Below are 19439 nucleotides of genomic sequence, written 5' to 3'. Positions count from 1 at the left end.
ACCGGCAGTCAGAGCTCCTGCTGCTGCCCCTAGTTGAGGGTTAGGGCTAAATTTAAGGCATAGGTATATGATTCATCTCTTTACAAGACAAAGGAAAGAACATGAAAAAAAGTTAAAATGGTATCAGTGCAGGTGGGATCTGATCATTGGGTGATCCCATGACTTTTAGACAAGAATCAAACCGGATTGAGTAAATGGCAGAAGTCACCGCTTGAATTTTATCCTCGGCTAAAGACAAAGGAGGATTTGTGGGGGGGGAGGGGTGGGGGTCAGTTACATGAGGTTGCCAGACAGTAACCAACTTAAGTTCTTGCCTCTGGCATTGATTAAGAGCTTCTAGAGATAAGACCATCCCCCCTTCTTCCTGGCACAGAGAGGGAGGCATCTTCACAGATAGAGGTTTCCCTTAGGAATGTAAATGTTTCCCAACAAAGGGGCAAACAAATTCCATTCCTTGGAGCCTGAATCTCATCTGTAGTTTTAAAACTAACCAGCCTAAAAATCCTCATCGTAAGCCATTTTAAAATTAAGCAGCCTAAAAATCCTCATCAAAAATGACTTCAGTGAGCCAATATTAGAATTCCTTTTCACAAAGGTGGATAAGTGATAGATTAGAAGTCTACACTGTCCCAGGAGTGTAGACAGATACCATGCTTATATATAGCAAAAATATTTCCTCATTTTGTCCTTTACCTGTCAATAAAAAGGTATATCTATAGAAATCTGGAGGTAAAGCTCCAGACAAAACCAACATGGTGACAAGGAGGAACATTACATACTTGTAAAAGGAGCGACAGATGAGAAAATAGTAATAATGGCTGGGAACTTATAGAACCTTGCATTGAAAGTGATCTCATATGGAACTCAGGAAATATTTATAGCTGAAAGCACTACATGACAAAATCTGGTGGATGGAATTAAACAATACTTAGAAGAAAGATAGCTTCAACATACGTATCTAAAAAGAAAAATTAGAAACCAATGAGCTACTTGTTCAAGAAGCTAGACAAAGAGCAAGACAGTAAAGTCAGGAAGAAAGGAAATGAGAAAGAGAAATGCCAAACCTTTGTTTCTATTTATTTGCTCTTTATTTATTGCTATGGACTGAATTCTCTCTCCCCGCCATTCATATATGGAAGCCCTGACCCCCCTTGTGACCATGTCCAGACACAAGGTCTTTAGGAAGTAATTATGGTGAAAATGAAGTCATAATGGTGGAACCTAAATCAGATAGGACTGTGGCCTCATCAGAAGTGGAAGAGATCTCTCTTTCTGTTTCTTCACACGCATACACACACCCCGCCATCTGAGGACTCAGTGAGAAGGGGACCTTATGCAAGCTGAGGAGAGAGCCCTCGCCAGAACCTGACCATGCTGGCATCCTGCTCTCAGGCTTCCAGCCCTCAGAATGGTGAGAAAATAAATTTCTGTTTAAGTCACCCACGCTATGGCATTTTGTTATGGGAACCCAAGCTAAGACGCCTATCTTTCACAGTTTGTTCCTAGGTTCTGGTACCAATTCCAATGTGTGTGGGGTTGGGGGTCGGGGGAGTCCCCCACACCAACAAGCAATTCTTGGGACACCAGCTGGGTGTCCTACAATTCAACTCGATTCTGACACTATGTACCCAGAGACAGCAACACATCCCACAGGTTAAGGGTTCAGTCCCCAAGACTGCCCCCACTGCAGGTGCCAATAGCAAGTCTCGGTTGTCGCCTATGATTCTGAGCAACTGGCTGTCAGTAGGAGGTTCCCAAGACTCTCTACTCCGGTTCGATGAATTTGCTAGGGCGGCTCACAGAACTCAGAGAAACCTCTTACTTACTAGATTACCTGTTTATTAGAAAAGGATATGACTCGGGAATAGCTCGATGGAACAGACGCATAGGGCAAGACATGGGGAAAGGGCACTGAGCTTCCATGTCCTTTCCAGGTAACCACTCTCCCAGAACCTGCACATGGTCACCAACCTGGATGCTCTTGGAAATCTGTCCTTTTGGGTTTTTATGCATAAGCTGTTTATTTATTCTCTTACCCTCAGCTGCTGTTTTTCCTTCCCCATTTACAGCCCAAAGCCAATCAAAGAAGGACATGTGCAGTGTGCTGCTGTTCCTGTACATTTTTTTAAGTGCATAACAATGTAAGAATTTGTTAACGGAGACATACACATGTATGTCTTGACTATGCATAAAAATGTAATCTTTTGTTAATGGAGCCATGCACATGGCTATTCTTGGAATCATAAAGAATGTAATTAATTTTAGGATATTGATACCTATGATGAGGGAGGGAGGAGAACGGGATGGAAATGTGAATTTTAGGTGTGACGGCAACATTTTGCTTCTTAAAAACAGAGATATCGTTGTGGGCTGAATCATGTCCCTGAAAATTCATATGTTGAAGTCCTAACTCCAGGACCTCAAAATAGGGCTGTATTTGGAGAGAGGGCCTCTAAAGAGGTAATTAAGGTCAAGTGAGGTCACATGGGTAGGCTCCAATCCAATGTGACTGATAGTCATGTAAGAAGAGAAGATTAGAACTCAGACACACACAGAGGGAAGACCGTGTGAGGACACAGGGAGAAGCGGCCGGGGAGAGAGGCCTCAGAAGAGACTAAACAGGCCAACGCCTTGATCTTGAACTTCGGCCTCCAGAACCGTGAGAAAATAGATTTCTATTGTTTAAGCCACCCTACGTGTGGTATTTTGTCATGGCAGCCCCAGCAAATGAATGCAACATCGGAAGCAAATAGGGCACAATTCAACGTCTGTTCTTTCTGGGTATTGGGGCCGGAGATAGAGGTCATACTATGTACTCTTCTGCATATTTGAAATATTTCCATAATAGTTAAGAAAATAACAAGCAGATCCCGAAAAAGAATAACCAGAGAGTAGAAATTTATGTGTGATTGCCTTACAGGCCAAGGTGGGTTTCGCGTTGGGCAGGTGGTTCTCTTCCACAGGGTGTGTCAGTCACCCATGAATTCCCGTCTCTTGGCTCCGCCATTCCTGGCGCCTGTATCATTGTCTGCAACCAATCTGCACAAGGAGAAAGAAGGAACACGGAGAAGACAAACCTGCTTTCAAAAGTTCCAACCTGGAAATGGCACACACCACTTCCACTCCCATTGCATTGGCTGAAACATAGTCACACGCCACACCTCACTGCAAGTTGCTGGGTGACTGCCTTCCTGGGCGCCCAGGACAAGGATGTGGACAAACAGCCAGTAGTCCCACCCACAATGTCATCAGGTTGACCCTGGTCTTCATGCTGCTGCTCAGTCTACAGCTTGTCTGCCAGGCCTATGGTTAGGGTTTAGATATTTTACAAAGGCGCGGGGTTGGGGGTCATGGTTTGGGACTTCAAAGAGGAGGAAGCCAATTCACAGGGAGACAGAAAACCAAATGTTTGCTGGGCCATCTCTAAACAAATGAGAGAGAACTTGTGTAAAATGGGCCCGGCTAGGTACCTCCTTCTCTACCACATCTAGAGTTCCCTACGTTGACAGCTCCTTCCTGGAACAGGACTTCTGTCTTAAATTCTTTGAGGCAGTTAGGGGCAAGGCCAAAGTTTCTTTTATATATAAATTTTATGTGTATATATGTAATTTATAGAACTAAATAAATGAATTTAAATATAGATACAATGGATTATATATTCTATTATATATCAATATTAATATATATTATATATATATAGATAATCTCCTTGGTTCTCCAGAGAACCCTGACGAATACAGGAGGAGTTAATATTCTTTTATCTATGGCACTTACATTTAATCATTTGAAATTCTTAGTTATGACATTGTTATGGCTTGCAAAGAAGTGTCCTTTACAGTGTTTCATTTAGAGGCCTCAAGATACCAATTTTAAAAAGTTTCCCATTTTATTTGTTTGGTTTGATAGGCTTTTTCCAATTGAGTGCACAGATAAACCAATTTAGGAATTTCAAAGGAGCCCCATTTAGGCCAGTGAAGCCTTAAACCACCCTGAGTAATCTGAGCCCAGTGGGACAAAAATCTACATGTAGAAGGTCTGTATTCTTTAAAGACAAAACCAGCAGGAGTGCCAGAGTGGGGCTGTTCTTTGGTGGTCCTCTTAGAAAATGGATTTCTCATTTGTATGAACTTACCAAAGGATCAAAGGCCCAAAAAAAGAGTGAAAGGAACAGAAGTTTCTAACAAAGCTGACAATGGAAGGATGGCCAGAACCAGTATCAAAGGACACCTACATAAAGTCTGGACCTCTACCAAAAATGGGAGGTCCAGGCCCAGGAGGACTTACCACCAGGAACCAGAGCCACCAGGAGGAGACGACAGAGCACAAAAGATTCTTTGCAGGCACCTTGCTTGTGTCTGTGAAGTGGCACCAGAATTGAAGGTCAGTAGCTAGGGATCCCACTTCTGTCACCATGTAAAGTCAGCAAATAAGAGGCATAAACTGCAAAAGAACCAAAAAGTTTATTTGGGGGTCTCAAGAATTGCAATTCAGGAGATGTAGATTCGAGTAGAAGCTCAAATGTGCTCCTAGGAAGACAAAGGAGGCAGGGGTAGATAAAAGGAAAGGACACAGGCTTACAAAGGTCTACAGTGAACAGTTAATGACTGCTTCTGGCATGGGGTGAGCTGACTTGCCAGAACATAGTTGGTCCTAGGGAGACTGTCCCTTCTTGGAATGAGGAAACACTTCAAGATGTGACCTCTGCTGTCAGGTAAAGCTCAAAAGTTCAGTTAACATCTGGTGGTGGATGTGGTGTAGAAGCATAAGCCCCACTTCCTTAATGGCCTCCCAGCTCCATTTTAGAAGCCTTGAAGATGGTACTCCATTTTGTCATTGTCATCCACCACAGTCACGCACCATGTAACAATATTAACGATGTTTCGGTCACTAATGGACCACATATATGACAGTGGTCCCATACGGGTAGCACCACATAGCCTGGGTGTGTAGTAGGCTCTACCACTTAGGTTTGTGTAAGTACAGTGTGATGTTCACACAACAGTGAAAGTGCCTAATGATGCATTTCTCAAAACATGTCCCTTTCATTAAGTGAGGTGTGCCCGTACTGATTTTAGTCTTGTGAATGTTGAATAATGAATTATTCATTTCAATTATTTGAGTCAGCCCCACTGGCTGAAGACGGTAAAGGCTGACTGAAGCAAAAAACTAAAATTTGTTATTCAACATTCACAAAACCAAATGAGTAAAGAACTTTAAGTTCTATATCAGGGTTCATGTAAGGCAAAAACATTCTAAAGGAAAGATGGATTTGAGGACATATATGATTCTGAGTGTAAATGTCTGGGTACTAGCAAAAATTCCAGGGAGCATTTCAGACTTCGAGGCAGTGGAATTGGTGAAACCAAAGTCAAGCTCCCCAAACAGTAAAGGGGGCCCAGGTAATATCTGGAGTACAGGTGGAACAGGCAGAAAATTCCATTAATGTAATTGTATGATATGATGAACGGACAGAGCTGGAAAATAGGATGGCAGGGTAGGGCAGAGGGACCTGGAGGGCCCAGGATGGATGGAGAGATCAGCTGGGCTGGTGGGGGGAAGGGGCCATGGGCACACCCTCTTCATGTCCCCTCCCCCACCCTCTGAAACCCTTTGTGACTCTTCAGTGCTCTGTGATGCAGGCCTGGGATTATAGGCAAGTGTGGACACTCTCAGAGCTCAGTTGCCTCAGGCAGCCTTGCGATTCAGAAAATGGAGTTCAGTCAATGGAATGTTCTCTCATTTCTGAATAGCCATATTGAGTTGTTTTTGAGCATCTGCTCAACATTCTTAGATAGTGACCACAACCTCACCATCGTGTGTGGGTTGTGGTTGCTTCTTCTGTTCCTGTGCTTCCTGGTGGGGATTCCATCTTTACCAACCTTCTGGAAAACCAAAATCTACCAAAAGGTAAGGATCCCTGGGCAAGCCACCAACAGGGATTTTTTATTGTTGTTTCCATTTCTAGTCCCACATTTTTAAATGAGTTGGTCCAGAGAGACTCCTAAGATGGCAAGTCTGAATAGAGGATAGAACATCATCCTTCTAGGGGAATAGGCCAGGCAGGACTAGGGGTTCAGCTGGGACTGTTTCCCATTTAAAACTCACAGACCATCTGGGTGTGGTGGAGGATTCCTGGATAAAATCCCATCACTGATTTCACGGCCCTGCATTAGGTTATTTAGAGAGTTTGGGATCTGTGTAGGAGAACACTGTTCCCAACACTGGATCATGAGTCACATTCCCATGTCGGGCGTCATTCGACCAAACTGTCCTTTGTATTGGGCAGATCAGGAGAGCAGGGCTGAGCCTCTGAGCAGACACTGGAGTGTGAGCTCTGTCCCAGGATACAGGGTCCTATCTGAGGAAGCACAGATGTGACTGTGGGCCTCAGAGTTTATGCCCTCCTTGAGCAGAGGACTTCTGACTGAGAAGATCAAGTGTGGACTCCAGCCAAAAATCCTCCTTCGAGTTTTTCAAAGAAGGAAAAATTGAAAGTATCTTATCACCTTTAGAAATTCAGAAAGGGAAAGAACACAAAGTGCTAGTAATAAAAATGGAGAGTGACATTAATCTTGGATGAATATCTGAGTTTCCTAGAGAGAGGAGCAAGCCAACTAAGTCCTCGCTCCTCATTCTTTTCTTTTTGTTCTCAGCGTCAGGGCAGAGCCAAGAGGAGAAGAAGAGGTGGAACACCAAGTGGTAAGGTTCCACCTATCCCACCTGAGCTCTCCAAGGGTGACCCTTCCTGTCCTCTCCATGAGGTCCCAGGTCCATGGTCTCCGAGGATGTCAGTCGCTAGATAGAGTCCCTCTCAGAAGATAGAGGCCTCAGAGGAAAGGCTCATGGGAAGGTAGTCAGAACCCGAGACATTTCTCAGATTCCTGCTCTGCCCAGCTCTGGGCATGAAGCAGTGATGGGCCTGGACAATGGGTGTTGCCCAGTGGGTGGCCGTGGGAGACATCAAGAGTCAGAACTTCTGTCTCCTGACCTTGTAGAAACTACGTTGACTTCCTGGATGATCAGACTCCTCGAGGTAACCATTGACCTATGTTCCTCACATGGTGGTTTTGAACATATATGTATGTGACAGTACTTTATAAATGAAGCAACAAACACATGTGAACCTTATTAATATTATCATTGACCGTTTGACCACATCTACTGATTCTTGGGGCTTTCAGAGTTAATAGCCCGTTAATATCCCAAGGGTCTCCCATAAAGGGACTCCCGTGTAACACCTATGCTTCTACCTTTATTACATGTAATTCACTCTTCTGGTTTCCCAGGTTGGAGAAATTACCAGAGGGAAACAGAGGAGAAAAGGAGGCTAATTTCTATTCTGAAAAGGTGACTAGTCTTTTCTTTCCTGATCCCTCTTTAACATGTTCTCTGCAATTCCAGGGATTCAGTACAGCCTGCAGTAGTCATGGGAGGGGTTTGCCATAGGAACGGGTATGTGAATGAAGGCCTTGGGGTGAGGGCTGCTGAGTGTATGGTGAAGTCATAGACGTGGGGCATTGTGAAGGGGCAGCAGGCTTCAGGTGGCCCCTCCCCTGACAGGCCAGCAGGTCCTCCTTTCCTTGTTCTGGTCCTGGCTACAGTTTTCTACTTCCTGTCTCCCGCAGGCCCCTAGGCCGGCCTCTCGATACCACCCGCTTTCGTCAACTATTATGCCCAGACCCCTCCTGTGAGGTGTGTAATAGCACAACTGCTGAGATCAATCGGCTCCTGGAGGACCTGGAAGATGATACCGCCTCTGTGTCCTCTATGGCTTCCACAGCTTCTGGGACTGAGTCATCATTCACTCTGTCCTCTGCCTTCTCAGAAGTCCTTCCAGGAGACCTAACACCATCCCCTCCACCTGACCCTTCCCCACCGCCCCCCTCCGTCCTCTCACCTAACCCAATGACACCCTTAGCTGACTTTGTTTCACCCTCACCACCGGCTCACTCTATGCCACAAGAGTCTTTTCCTCCCTTGGAGTCCAAATTCCCAGCAGACCGTTCCCCACCCCAACCCCTTGCCCTTCCCCCTCTGCCACCACATGACACCCAGGCAACGGGTCCTATTCTCCAACCAGAGGCCACTCTGTCTCTGAATACGATCTTCTCTCTTGACCGCACCCTTTGCCAAGATATTAACCCCTTACCAAATTTGTCCCAGATAATCAATCCCACTGATTCACTGGCTTGTCATCACACACCACCAAGCCTGTCTGTCTCACCACCGACAGACCACCCTTTAACTGTGACTAAATCTAAATCGGTTTCCATCTTATTGAAGTCTGTTCCAGAGAACTCATCTCCAGATAGCCCTGGTGGGTTGTCCACTTATGTCCCAACAGTCAGAGGCACTGACCATTCAAGCCTGTCAATTTCAGAATTATCCTGGTGGCAAGCTTGTGCCAAAGACTTGTTCTTAGCACCTTCCACCTTGGCACCATGTGATTTTAATCGAGAGTTTCTTGCCCTCCATTCTTCAGAGTCCTCTCTGGAGAGACACCCTACAGCTAACCTTATAGAGCCTGGTAACCTCTCATTTCTCAGCCCTCATGTCCTGGCACTCCAGGAGAGACAAGTCCGAAAGAGGAGTGATTTCCTGATGTGGAAAGAAAAGGAGAAGGAGAAGGGTTCTTTTCCAAAAAAACTTAGGCCAGGCCACCAACTAAATCCTTCGGGGAAAACGTTAGAGTCAAATGCTGATGAGTGTGACTCAGCATTCTCCCTTCCTTTCTGGAGCAGTGCAGGCATACCAAAGGAGCTGCACATGCATGAGCAGCCCCCATATCCTAAAATCTTGGAGGACCATTTACAGGAAAAATGTATGCAGCTCTTCTGGGGTCTTCCATCTCTGCACAGCGAGTCCTTGCCCTCTGCTATCCGTGACTCAAGTGACTGCACCACAATCTTCCTTTTCAATACCATCCCAAATGCCTCCACGGGCCAAGAATCCCCAGTACCTCTCCATCGCCCACCTCCATCCTTGCCTGAGATCCAGCCCCAACACTTGCCTCAAACCCTGCCCCAATCCCAGCCCCTACCTCTCACTCAGGTCAAGTCCCAGGCCCACCTTAAATCCCCACTCCCAATCCTACCATCTGGTCCTCTACCCCAGATAAGGATCTGTGGGGTGTGTCGCCATAGACCCCAGGATGAATCAGAGTCTCTCACCTCATCTGAAATTCAACAACTGGAATGGAAAGTGTTGCAGAAGCAACAGGAAAGTTTGTGGGGTTCCCCCTCTGTAGTCCAAAGATCTCAGGAAGAATTTTGTTCTTCAGCTCCCAACTTTCCTTACCATCAGGCCTCCCAGGCCCATGCCTCCATCTCCATCCTTCCCGTAGAGTTTCCTCTCAGTGATGAGCTGAGGAAGAAACTGGAACATCACCTTCGAAAGAGGCTCATCCAACACCGGTGGGGCCTGCCCCGCAGGATCTGTGAGTGTCTGTCACTGATGATGCCTCCAAGAGATTTCTCAGAGATAGCTAAGTCAGAGAGCAATCGTGGACTCTCACGGATCTCGGTGAACAAAGATCTAAATGTTGGATTGAGCCAATCCAAAAGCTTCCATGAGAGGGGTTCAGAACTGCTTCAGGTAGAGAAGGAGATGGGGAAGGATCGGGGGCACAGCCCAGAGAACGGCCCAAAAGCTCATCTGTTGAGTGACCCAGAGAGCTCTTCAGATAAGGATCCGGCATATGACTCTGAGAAAGACCTAAATAGTCACGTGGCAAGTCTGTCAGGGAAAAATTCAAGGGCCTTGGAGGAAAGTCTAGATCAGAAACAACTTGAAAATGTCCTGAAAGCACATTTGAGCAAGAAGTTTGAGGAAATCAGTGAGGCTCGGCTCCCTGGGACGGTGCGCTGTTCATGGCATGCCAGCTAGCAGACATTGCTGCTTTCTGACAAATCCCGCACCCAAATAACACAGAGGAGTTTGCCACCTTCAGTGGGTGGGGACTCCTCCCTGAATACCTTCCAGGAGCTTTGCTTCATTGATTCCAGTGCACAACAGATGATGGAAAGCCATATTAAAAGCTTTCGTATGAGAATGGAGTGGGGCCTTCCCTGCAGGGTCCTTGAATCCATACAGGCGTTTAAATCGGAAGATGCTGCATCCCAGTCCTTGCCCTATTTCTACTGTCCCCCCTCAAATAACCCAACTTTGGGAGTGGACTCCAAATCCGAGGACTTCGAGCCCCATAGAGGAAGCTCTAAATCTGTTCTTCAAGAAAAAGCGGAAACAACAAATTCAGCCCTGGTCCTGGATCGTCTTTGCCCTGCTACTTCACCTATGGGCAGGCAAGGACAAGGGGTGCCGAGACAATCACCCTCTGGTATCAACCAAGAGATTGCAGAGGTTGTTCAGAGGAGTAAGGGTGCCAGACAGACTCATCTGCCTGTCACATGTGGCATCACAGGCAAAGCGAGTCAGAAATTTACTCAGCTAGGCAACAGATGCCCCCCAGAGCTGCCTGCAAGGCAAGCTGGTGCCAAACATGAGACAAAGGATGAGAGAGTGAGTCCCAGTGATAGAAGAGAAGGGCGACAGGACAAAAAGATGAAGTCGGAACCCTTTTCCGTGCACAGCACGGCCAGGGACATATTCAGGGCCAAGGAGCTCAACGCTCTGCAGTCAAAAACTGGTAATGTGTTGACAACCAGCAAGCCAGGAAGCTCCCAAAGGATACGTGAGAATCACAGTAAAATAGAAATTACTGGGACCATTGAAAGCCCTGCACCAAAAAGACAAGTTCCCCAAGACCCAAAGTCATCGGATCTTAAGGAACATCTGTTTAGGGAATTAAAGTCGAAACTAGAGAAGAGGAATCAGAGCCAGGTCCAAGGCCAACACACTGACAGGTCCCCTTCCTCAGAGAGCTTGACTTACAAGGCCTCACTGACTCATGCCCACGGTGTCTCCAGTGGGGACATGGGAGCTTCCCAGGTGCTGCATGTACGTCTGGAGGACACTGGGATCAGCAGGCAGCAGCGGCAGGAGCCTTGGGTCCCCAAGAAAGACCGAAAGAGGTACGAGGATAAGAAATTCCCACCAGCTACAATGAGAGTGAGCCCTCTGGGCACCAGCAAAGAAGAGCTTGGTGGAGGGGATGCAGGGTTGGGGACATGCCAACCTACAAGAAAGAGTTTCCCTACTCAGATCACAGCATCAGAGGAGACGCTTGGGAGCAAGTCTTCCCAGACCTCATCACAGAAGGCACAGCCTCCTCCTGAAAGTCTGTTCAGAAAAAAGATGAACCACATTTTTCAATGGCTTCGTCCTGGGACAAAAGGCAAAAACCAAGAACATCCCCAGGAAAAGGGCAGCCCCATATCATCTGCACAGAGCAGAGGCCTGGTTAAAGGGAGAGCTGCCATTACTGGGACCACCACAGCTCAGAAGACCAGGACAGTCCCTGGGAAGTTCCCAGTGGAGAAAGTGGGGCAGCGGTGTGCAGCAGAGGTCACCCGCCCTCAAGAGCCCCTTCCTTCCCTGAGAAAGTTTGTGAAAACTGACCAGAAGGCAGAAGAGCAGGCCCAGGCAGAGCCCGTCCAGGGGCATCCTTCCAACTACAGGGCTCCCTCCTGTAAAGTGCCAAGCACCAAGTCCTGCCACCAAGAAGTTGTCTTTGCTGGCCAGAATTATCCTACATGTTCTAGACGGATCAGAGACCAGAACAGACACCCTCAGAAAGTCATGGCGTTTAAAGATCAGCTATTGGATAAGAAGCGTCCCTTATCTGTGCCTCGCAGGGAGCATGTGCCCCATCCAAGCTCCACCTGCAGGCGTCAAGCCGGCCCAGGGGCCTCCAGCTGTTCTCACCACTGCTAAAGGCACTATGTTTAGGGATCCGTCTCTATGTCAACAGAAAACGCTTTTCCAGCGTTTCGAGAGCGGAAAATTTCCCACCGCAAAATAATTCCTTCTTGTGGAGAATATTAATTCTCCCCAATAAATGATTCTCTAATAATAGTGATGTCTTTTCTGTGTCCTGTGTTGGGGGCATGGGTTTCAGGTAACTCAGGGCTTGTGCTTAGGGAAAAGGAGGAGTGAGTTCAGCTCTTACTGATTGCTTCCTCTGGCTTCTAAAAGGTCACCAGTGCTCTGGAGCTCTTGTTGACAAAGAGATATCACGTGCCCCCAAAAGCCCATTTCCTCCCCTGATGAAGTTTGAGGAGGTGGGCTCTGCCTCCTGCCTCTTCGCTTAGCCTTAACGAAAGTGTAGAGCAGCCCACACCTTCCGCTCACTGAATGTTTTACATCCTTCAGAGAGTAGGGAAAACAGGTGTTCTCTATCCGAAGAGGGTCAAGAATGGGTATGCAATTCATAAAACAACAATGAAGAAAAAACAGTGGCTTCATCATGATTTAGAGGTCAGTGACCAGAGGACCCCACAGGTGGGTGAACCCTGAATGGGATTTGGGGGGTGGGGGAGGGTATTGCTGCAGTGGATCCTGGGCTGGTGGGGGAGGGGCTAGGAACAGCACAGACACTCCTTAAGAATCTGTCATGTGAGTATATTAATGTGTTAGGGAAGAATACTTTAAACTTTACATTGAGGTTTCCCTACTGGAAAGGGACCTGGGGGAAGTGGTTCCCCTCTGTAGGTATTTCTTCAGACTGCCAAATGATATTTTGTTGCAGAGCAAAAGCATCACTCAGCTGCCAGTAGTAACAATGTTGACGGGGGAGCCACCTACCTCCCAGGATAAAATAAAGCTGAGAGTAAGGAAAAGATGACTTGGAGTAAGCGAGGAGGGAAGAAAAAATGAAGAGGGGAAAGAAGGACCTTGCCGGTAGAACAAAGCTTTATGCCTCATCATCCATATGGTGACCCTGTCCTGTTCCCCCCGCCCCCTCCTCAATCTGATCCAGGCATCACCACCTTGAGGCTGATCCAGGCACTGCACAGCACACTGATGCCTTATTCCAAAAAGGCACTGGGCTGTTCTTTGAATACTAAACAATATCTGCAGGGAGGTCATCAGGCATGGCATCCCCCTCTTTGGGGAAGGTGATCTTGCTGCCTTCCTTCCATCTATGCTTAATAGGAATATACAAGATCTTGCCCTTAGTGTGTACAGTTCGCCTATCAGGATGGAAGTGCCGCCTCTGATATTCACGGCCTTGGTGGAGCCATGGCTGGTCTCCCCCAGAACACCTGCAGCTCATGAACCAGAGGTGAGTCCCAGACTATGCACCAGGTTACAGATATATGGGGGTCTCACCATGGACTGCACTCATACCCACCCTTACAATAGGGGTTTGGAGGAAAGGCAACTCCACTTAGACAGACTGGGACTCAAAAATTGGCTGAGTGTCAACTGGGGCAAAATTCAAAAAGCATTATGATGGTGAGCGTTAAATACATTAAGTTGTAGACGTCTAAGTAAAATAAAGATGGCTACAAGGGTGGAAAAATAAAATACCAATTTTGTTTTCTAAAAACAACATGATTTTAAAAATGGAAGGGAGAAAAAAAGGGAAAAATAGAATAAAATGATTGTTCTATAATAAGAGGGGGTCAAGATATAGGTGACAAACGAAATAAGACTCCGAGTAAGGGAAAGGAATTTGAGGACATTAGAAAAGATACAAGTATAATGGTAACTATTGTAACAAAACCGAACACGCACGCGCGCACACACACACACACACACACACACTACACAAATGGGGTGAGTATCCCAGAGGGCACTGGAGGTAGTTTTCCCAGAAAGGCTTGTGAATGCTAGGTGTTAAAACAAAGACCAAAAACAAAACCGGTGTCCACTACAGCCTCTCTCACTCCACACTTGTATCTTCTTGTCCAGAGTTATGCCATTGAACCCACAATGTCTGAAACTTGAGGTCAAAGAAAGAATGCAGATTCTGTGGAGGTCCTGGGAGGGGGATGGGGCCCAGGGCAGGAGACTTGAAGAGGTGAGGAGGCCATGGAGGGCTCTACCATCGATGTGGATAGACCAGCCAAAGACCAGCCTCTCAGTTTCTGCATCATCTCATCTTAGGGTCCTTTCCTTCCATTCCAGTGTAGTTACTGCCACACTCCAGAGCTTATCACCAGGAAGACTTCAGCCATCCAGATTATTACAGTCGGACATTCCACCCCTTGGCCTCGTCTCTCATTCTTCTGATTCATATGCCCCTTGTTAACTTTTCAACTCCAGGCCCTTCATTTTTCCACTTGCTCCTTGTCTGTCGGTCAAGCTCTTGTTTACATTTCCTCCCTCTCCGGGGTAGACTCGATGGTCTGTCAGCTAACCAACATTTAAAAAGCTCCACTACTAATGGGCCCCATCCAATCCCTTTTAATCCTGCCTGTCTGGCAAAATCCCATCTCTCTGCCTTTCCCAGAAATGCCTTCCTATAACTAATTGATCACTATTGGATTAAATCTCACAATGGAGTCTACCGATGCCACAGTAAATTCAGCCCTAGCACTAGCTGGGAATCACTCACTCATTCCACAAAGAATTATCCCATGCTTACTAACATGAGAACAAGACAAATGGAGCTTAGGTCGCTGTTTCCTTATTCCATTCTCTCTCCAGGGACACTCAAATCTATTTCAAATCTCCTTCACTTTCCTCAAATTTAGGCTGTCTCCATTTGCTCAGTAGATGTGCTGGACCACTGATCACAGAGGAACTAGAAGTCATGAGACAGGAACTTTCCATCAATAAAGCTTCACAAAAACCTTTTCCCGTTCCTCCTTTCCTTCTTTCCTGTTATATGAAAAGAGGTTTCCTTCCTAACCTCAATGATTACACTTCCTGAAATGTCCTTATTGAGAGAGCTAAACCCTCGTCTTGACGGACTGAGCCCCCTTGCCAGGTATCCTCTCGTCCCCTCCCTCTCTTTAGGAGGCACCCAGCTTCTTTCATTATTTTAAGCTTCTATTACAGAAATGTTTAAACATGCACGAGAGCAGTGGAACTTCCCATGTACCCCTTACCCCACTTTCACAGTTATCATCTGGCACGTGTGATACGGCCCGTCTCCTACACTACGGTTAAGGGGCAAAAGCCCATGGGAACATCCTGCCATCCGTCTCTCAGGTGTATGCTTTGTGCCCATGTCACAGCTCTCACGTTTCTTTGACATTTACTACCTGTGGAGCTCACTGACCCAAAACAGATCGACAGAGCCATGGGGAGGAAACGCACTGAGCTTCAGATGCTCTGGCCATCAGTTCTGCTCAGCCCTGTAGTCAAGCCTGAGAAGTCACTGAATTAACTCCTCCCTCCACCCCACGCAGAAAGGAATCTTCCTAAGCAAATGCAGTGCACGGTGTTGCAGTCCCTCAGTCACACAGTGACTGCAGCACGTAGAGAGCACAGAAGGAGAAAACTGTACATGTGATAAGGATTTCACATCACCATGCAAGTGTTTTCAAATATTTAGAAGAAAGTTTCTTTCCTGTAATACATTTAAAACGAGCTACTGTATGATGAGTTAAACACAGGAGATCAAACACTTTTTTATCTCCTCTCCTTCCCCAAAAGTAAAATATTACATGAAAAGATGCTCCACATCATTAGTCACCAGGGAAATGCAAATCAAAACCACTGTGAGATAGCACTTCACACACAGGATGGCTAGAATCAGAAAGTTAGATAATAGCAAGTGTTAGAAGGCCGAGAAACTGAAACCCTTCTATGCTGCTGGTGGGTAGGAAAAATGGTGCAGCTGTTTTGGAAAACCGTCTGGCAGTTCCTCAAAAGTTAAACACAGAATTACCATATTACCTAGAAACTCCACTTCTAGCTATACACTCAAGAGAAATGAAAACATATGTCCACACAAAAACTTGTACACAAATGTCCATAGCAGTATTATTCATAACGGTCAAAAGACGGAAACAACCTAAACGTCCATCAACTGACGAATGGGTAAATAAATTACGGTATATCCACACAATGTAATATTTTTTGGCAATAAAAAGTACTGATACATGCTACAATATGCACAAACCCTGACAACATTATGCAGAAGTGAAAGAGGCCAGTCACAAATAACCTCATATGATTCCATTCATACGAAATGTCCAGAACAGGGAAATCTAGAGCGAGAGGAAGTAGACTAGTGGTTGCTTAGGGCTGGGGGGATGAGAGGACAGGGTCATGACAGCTAAAGGTTATGAAGTTTCTTTTTGAAGTCATGAAAATGCTTTAAAATTGACTGTGGTGATGGTTACCCACCTGTGAATACACTAAAAATCATGGAATTATACACTTTAAATGGGTAAGTTGTATAGTATGTGAACTATATTTCAATAAAGCTGCTAAAACAAGTAAAGGATTTAAAAAGAACAAGGCCCTTGAGGATGACAAGAAGGGGAGAAGATATGACAAAAGATGTCAACACAATTTTTGAAGACGGAAATCCGGTGCAGGAGTGGTAACTGACTAGCAGAGCAGAGGAAGTGCCGGCAAACCAACTCACACCACAAAACCCCAGAAGACGGACGACCCAGTGGCACCAGATAAGGAAGAAATTAGGGGTTTCATGCTGTACACATGTTGAATATTTTGTTCTTTCCTTTGGTTCTTGTTTTATATTATGTATAATTTTTAAAAAAAAAAATTTGGGGGGGATGCTCTTTTATAGTATTTTGTGAAACCCTGTTAAAATGTTAGCACACTTTAAATGTGCAAAGAGGATCCAGGGTTTCTTGCCTGGGACAGAACCTGCGACAACTCTTTTAAAGTCACCATTGCACACTTCTGGGGTCTGGGTAGGCTAGCGATGGCAGGTGCGGGAATAAAAGCCAGAAATTTCAAAGGTTAGGCAAAATTTGGGACAACAGCCAACAGTCCATTTTTAAAATGTATTTATTTAAAGATAAACTTGTGGAAAAGTTGCATGGATGGTAAACAACCTTCCCCCCCTTATCCAGGTGTACCCGTTAGTATTTTGACCCATTTTCGATATCTCTCCATTTTGTCTCTGTCTCCGCTCCCTCCCTCCCCTTTCTCTCTATATCAGCACACACACACACACACACACACACACGGATGTCCATGAATGTGCCATGTTCGCTCCCGGGATCCAAACCGGCGAAATGCTGGGCCTCCAAAGCGGAGTGTGCAGACTTAACCACTCGACCATGGGGCTGGCCCCACCTGAAACTATTGTTGGTGGAGCTTATCTTGCTCAGACTTTAAAGGATGATTTTACAATCATGAGTCCTGGGGACCTTAGGGGCAGTCAGGACCAGACTTGCTATAAAAAAAACAATGCCAGAGAAGCAAAGATACATAGAGGGATTTGTCTGAACAGAGACCTCCTGCAGTCGAGGGAGGGTACATGAGAGGGGTGGGCTTGAAGTGTACCTTTCTTTTGGGTAGAGACGATGGTGAAGCTGTGGATGAGGGAGAAGACAGGGAAAGAAAGGAGCTGTCATTACTGGTAAACCCTCTCACATGGGAGGGAAAGGATTGGGTGTCTGCGGCCAAGATAGATTCATCAGACTCAGCGAGGGAATGCGGGCAGGCAAAGGGAGGACATGACACAGGGCTTCATTCCAGCAGTTTAGCACTAAACAATGAAGCTGTAAAAGTTATACCTATTAAATGACTAGCTAGCGTGGGGGGAGATGAAATAAATATATATACACCATCAACAAAAATGACATTATTGTTTAAAAAGGTACAGAGATGTCAATGGGAATTTTGGGGAAAAGATAGAAAGTAGATGGGGAAAAAAATCATAAAACCTTTCATGGAAGAAGTAACCATAGGTGTGATTCAAAAAAAATCTAAAGGTACTGTCAAATATGATTACAACTGTGCTCACTAGAAGTTATGCTAAAGAGAAGCCTAGTCCTAAATCAAGATGAGTTTGACCCTGCAGGTCATGGTCCAGCACAATTGCTCTGTAAAATAATGGAAAAGTTTAAAATTTTGCTGGGAGGAGGGGATTTGGCAGAGAAAAAGAGGGAGCAGCAGGGTGAGACACCGTATGGGTGGAAGGGGCCAGATTTGAGAACCTTTAGAGGCTGACTAGCCTAAGAGGGATTCGGGGAAAAGAAGAGCTACCAAACATTTTCAAGTTGTTTGCCCTGGGTCCACGGATGTGCCATGCCCTTGTGGCCCTCTTTCTCATGCTTTCTGTTGGTTGATACAGGCTACTCTGTTCTCTCATGCTTTTTGGTGATAGTGGATTCTTTTGAGGAGATAACGGGAGGTGGGGCTGCTGCTGAGTGTATTTCTGGTTTCATACAGGTAAAAACACATTATGTATGAGGGGAAGTTTTAGTTGAAGGCCGAGTAGATCTTGGGGATGTAAATCCCTGGGCACAGGACCGACTTTCAAAGATGACGTGGGGGTCCAAAAGGAGATCACCAAGCAATAAAAGGCTCTTAGGTAACAGCTGGGTAACAGAATAAATAGAAAATTTCACCAAGGTGAAATATATGCTATGGTGAATATGTGGAGTTGGAAGGTAAGTTGGAAGTATCTAAAGGGCCTCAGAGGGGTGGACTGATTTGATGGCCTGGATGGTGGGGGAAGGGTTGTGGGTTCATCACTTCTGTGTTTTCCCCTCCCAGACCTTCAAGAACCTTTGGTGTCTATGCTAAAGCTCTGTGATGCGGGCCTGGAACTCTAGTCTAGAATGTGCACTCTTAACGCCCAGCTGCCTGAGGTGGCAGTGCACTTCTGGTGATGCAGATCACCCTCTTTGTCTGAGGAATGTTAATGCACCACGGCTGAGCTCCAGCTTGAGTTCCTAGGTATTCCCATCCCTGCCTTCCTGTGTGGGGTGGGGCTCCTTCTTCTGTCACTGTGCTACCTAAAGAGGAGTCCATGTTTCCCAATATTTCGGAAAGAGAGAGACATCAATCAGGTAAGTAAATCAGGTCCCTCAGAAATATCAAGTCTTTCTTTTCAAATAGATGCATTCAATGCTATCAATTTCCCCCTAAGTACTGCTTTTGCTATACCTTATAAATTTTAATAAGTTCTATTTTAATTTTCATTTAGTTTAAAATACTTTGAGACTTCTTCCTTGACCAATGTGTTTAGTAGCGTGTTGTTTAATCTCCAAACATTTTAGGATTTCCAGCTATCCTTCTGCAATTCATTCCTAGTTTAATTCCATTATGGTCTGAAAACATACTTTGTACAATCTCTATTTACTTTTGTTAAAGTGTGTTTTGTGGCCAAGAACGTGGTCTATCTTGGTGAATGTTCCATGAGAGTTTGAGAAGAATGTGTATTATCGGATGAAGTACTCTACAAAATATCAATTAGATCACGTTGACTGATGGTGCTGTTCAGGTCAACTGCATCTATACTGATTTTCTGCCTGCTGAATCTGTCCATTTCTGAGAGAGAGGGTGAAATCTCTAAACATAACAATAGATTCAACTATTTCTCTTTGCAGTTCTACCAGTTTTTGCCTCATATTTTGACACTATGTTGTTCGATGTAT

General features: G+C 45.6%; 1 protein-coding gene and 1 long non-coding RNA gene across 51 annotated transcripts in view; one reads left to right on the top strand and one right to left on the bottom strand.

Moving 5' to 3' along the window:
• The window catches only part of LOC138918323 (heparan sulfate glucosamine 3-O-sulfotransferase 4-like), a 134490-nt gene that overhangs the window by 26808 nt on the left and 88243 nt on the right, over window positions 1-19439 (bottom strand). For all 50 annotated transcript variants that reach the window (XR_011427567.1, XR_011427562.1, XR_011427561.1 and 47 more), the window contains 2 exons: window positions 4285-4440; window positions 2919-3039 (listed from right to left, as the gene is read on the bottom strand). The gene's annotated coding sequence lies outside the window, so the exon portion shown is untranslated. The remainder of the gene's footprint in view (window positions 1-2918; window positions 3040-4284; window positions 4441-19439) is intronic.
• Window positions 5673-11973, top strand: LOC138918328 (uncharacterized). The gene is made up of 4 exons (XR_011427623.1): window positions 5673-5907; window positions 6654-6699; window positions 7287-7347; window positions 7626-11973. It is a non-coding gene; the product is annotated as an uncharacterized lncRNA (long non-coding RNA).

Source organism: Equus caballus, chromosome 17 (genome assembly GCF_041296265.1).
Source record: "Equus caballus isolate H_3958 breed thoroughbred chromosome 17, TB-T2T, whole genome shotgun sequence".
Lineage (NCBI taxonomy): Eukaryota > Metazoa > Chordata > Mammalia > Perissodactyla > Equidae > Equus > Equus caballus.
Note: the sequence above shows the minus strand (reverse complement) of the source record. Positions and strands in the feature narration are given on the sequence as shown.